Here is a 3,823-nt window from a genome sequence, read left to right as displayed (position 1 = left end):
TCAACCTGAATGTAGACTAAGCCTGCTCATGCTCCAATTCATGTCAGTCACTCTTAATCTAACTATGCGTGATCTTAATTTTACTCAAAATGAAGTTATACCATTAAGCCAAAAACCTTTTTCTGGTCCTTCCTGCTAGGGTCAGGCGGCTTCACGTTCGGAAATGGAGGACCTAGAGTAATAGAATATTAACATTAAGTATGCATAACTTCTAAAGATATCCAGTAGCCATTCTGTTGTTGATTTACTTCTGTGTTTTGGGTCGTTGTTCTGTTGCATCGCCCAAATTCTGTTGAGCTTCAATTGGCGGACAGATAGCCTTACATTCTTCTGCAAAATGTCTTGATAAACTTGGGAATTCATTTTTCCGTCGATGATAACAAGCTGTCCAGGCCCTGAGGCAGCAAAGCAGCCCTAAACCATGATGCTCCCTTCACCATACTTTACAGTTGGGATGAGGTTTTGATGTTGGTGTGCTGTGCCCTTTCTTCTCCACACAGTGTTGTGTGTTCCTTCCAAACAACTCAACTTAGTTTCATCTGTCCACAGAATATTTTTTCAGTAGCCAGGGACGTCACTGGATATTCATGGATAGGGGGCTAAGCCTCTTTAAGGAGGGTCTGGGCATACTCCCCCAGGATTTGTTTTAAAGCCCCCAAAACATATTTTCATCATGTATTTTTAGAGTAACAACGGGTGTAAAATCGATCAAAATAAGGTTATTTTTGGTCACGGTTGTGTGTGAAGACACGTAGGTCATATTATGCCATTAGAAAAAAACATTTTTTAAAGTTTCACCCTTTTGTTAATTAATTGTTTCCATTTGGTTAATTAATGATTAACCAAATAATTCGGACACATGGAACTAAAGCGTTCTGAGCCCTCTCCTGTACTCCCTGTTCACCCACGACTGCGTGGCCATGCACGCCTCCAACTCAATCATCAAGTTTGCGGACGACACAACAGTGGTAGGCTTGATTACCAACAACGACGAGACGGCCTACAGGGAGGAGGTGAGGGCCCTCGGAGTGTGGTGTCAGGAAAATAACCTCACACTCAACGTCAACAAAACTAAGGAGATGATTGTGGACTTCAGGAAACAGCAGAGGGAACACCCCCCATCCACATCGATGGAACAGTAGTGGAGAGGGTAGCAAGTTTTAAGTTCCTCGGCATACACATCACAGACAAACTGAATTGGTCCACTCACACAGACAGCATCGTGAGGAAGGCGCAGCAGCGCCTCTTCAACCTCAGGAGGCTGAAGAAATTTGGCTTGTCACCAAAAGCACTCACAAACTTCTACAGATGCACAATCGAGAGCATCCTGGCGGGCTGTATCACCGCCTGGTATGGCAACTGCACCGCCCTCAACCGTAAGGCTCTCAGAGGGTAGTGAGGTCTGCACAACGCATCACCGGGGGCAAACTATGCCCTCCAGGACACCTACACCACCCGATGCTACAGGAAGGCCATAAAGATCATCAAGGACATCAACCACCCGAGCCACTGCCTGTTCACCCCGCTGCCATCCAGAAGGCGAGGTCAGTACAGGTGCATCAAAGCTGGGACCGAGAGACTGAAAAACAGCTTCTATCTCAAGGCCATCAGACTGTTAAACAGCCACCACTAACATTGAGTGGCTACTGCCAACACACTGTCAATGACACTGACTCTACTCCAGCCACTTTAATCATGGGAATTGATGGGAAATGATGTAAATATATCACTAGCCACTTTAAACAATGCTACCTTATATAATGTTACTTACCCTACATTGTTCATCTCATATGCATACGTTGATACTGTACTCTATATCATCGACTGCATCCTTATGTAATACATGTATCACTAGCCACTTTAACTATGCCACTTGGTTTACATACTTATCTCATATGTATATACTGTACTCGATATCATCTACTGTATCTTGCCTATGCTGCTCTGTACCATCACTCATTCATATATCCTTATGTACATATTCTTTATCCCCTTACACTGTGTATGACAGGAGTTTTTTTTTTTTGGAATTGTTAGTTAGATTACCTGCTCGTTATTACTGCATTGTCGGAACTAGAAGCACAAGCATTTCGCTACACTCGCATTAACATCTGCTAACCATGTGTATGTGACAAATAAAATTTGATTTGATTTGATTTGATTTGATTTGAAAACAGTATCATCCACAATGGGGCAAAACTAAATTCAGCTAATGAGCTAAATACAATTGAAAAAATAATAATAATTAGGAATAAAATATGATAAAGTAAGATCCCAAACAAATATTACAACCTAAATTACAAAACTACTCCTCCTGCTTCTCTCTTTTGATGGTTATTCTGTGTGTGGACACATCAAAGTGCACCTCCTATTGTTAAAGGTGGCAAAGCGGTCAATAATATTATTGTGGCTTAGTGGCCCAAGCACTTCACCCTCAATGGACATGACTGCAAGACTTGCAAGTATTTTCTGACCCATTGTCTTCCGCAACCAGGAGTGCAGCCGGCGCAGTGCACTGAAGGACCTCTCACAGGAGCAGCTACTCACAGGGATTGTGAGGGCAACCTGGATGATTTCCTTCAGAGAAGGAAACATATCATTATCTGGGAGGTTATGCACAGCAAGCATATCTTTGGGAGGATGTCCGGACTCTCTTTTCTGGGCAAGAAAGTTTCAGTCCACCAACATCTCTTCTGTTTTAACGTCAAAACCGTAGTGCTTGGCAAACTCAGTTCAGCATGATGTATCTAGGAAGCTTTTTGAGTTGGGGCTGCATGCCTGTATGTCTTTGAGCAGACCTGCATCTACAGTCGAGAATCGCTGGTCAAGCTCACAAACCATCCTGTCCAAGCAGGGGAGCAACAACTCTGTTTTCATTGTTTGGGAACATGAACATTCTGTGCCTAAACCCAAGGAGATCTCCACCACAATCTCCCATTTTCCTTTGTTTGTGTTCTCTTGCTGCATCTGCCTCTGGAATGTAGTGAATTTCACTGAGTGCTTTGGGTCTGTCATAAAGATCTGTGGCGAATGCATCTGTGCGTTTGACTTTCAGTGTGTCACATACAGCTTGTTTGCTGAAACACGCTTCTGCCAGGTCTACAGTCTCTTTCTGGAGGAACTTGTGTCGTCCCTCAGTTATAGAAAGAAGGGACTGAAACAGCCATGTGGGATCCAATGGCAGATAGACAATCAAACAATAGCAGTTAAAGTGTCCAGGACTGCATTTATGGACCACAGCTGGCATGCCCAGCGAGTGTTTGAGAGCTGTAGAAGTTCAGCTGATGATATTCCAAGTTTGGACTGAGCATCTTTGAACTTGTGGTGGCTAGGGATGTCCTGAAAAATGAATACACATTCTCCAAGAAACTGAAAAACTCAGCAGCCTCCAGAATAGCCCTGCAAGTATGACACAACACCAAATTACAAAGCAATGTAGCAGTGTACATAAATTGCCTCTGGATGCAGCACTCTGAAATGTACTTGCACACCTCCTTTGGACCCACTCATGACAGCCGCACCATCATAGTGCAACGCATTTTAGGCCTGCTACCCCCATCATAGGTCTGTGCCATGCATTTTAGGCCTGCTACCCCCATCATAGGTCTGTGCAACCCACTTTAGGCCTGCTACCCCCATCATAGGTCTGTGCAATGCATTTTAGGCCTGCTACCCCCATTATAGGTCTGTGCAACCCACTTTAGGCCTGCTACCCCTCATTTGGAGCTGCTGTTGCAACTCATTTGCGATCGATTGGGCATCAAATGACTTGATTTCTGCTAGTGCTAGTAAACGCTCCCTAACTTTCCCCTCTGTCACAAAC

This window comes from Oncorhynchus tshawytscha, unplaced genomic scaffold, assembly GCF_018296145.1.
Source record: "Oncorhynchus tshawytscha isolate Ot180627B unplaced genomic scaffold, Otsh_v2.0 Un_scaffold_1528_pilon_pilon, whole genome shotgun sequence".
Classification (NCBI taxonomy): Eukaryota; Metazoa; Chordata; class Actinopteri; order Salmoniformes; family Salmonidae; genus Oncorhynchus; species Oncorhynchus tshawytscha.
Note: the sequence above shows the minus strand (reverse complement) of the source record.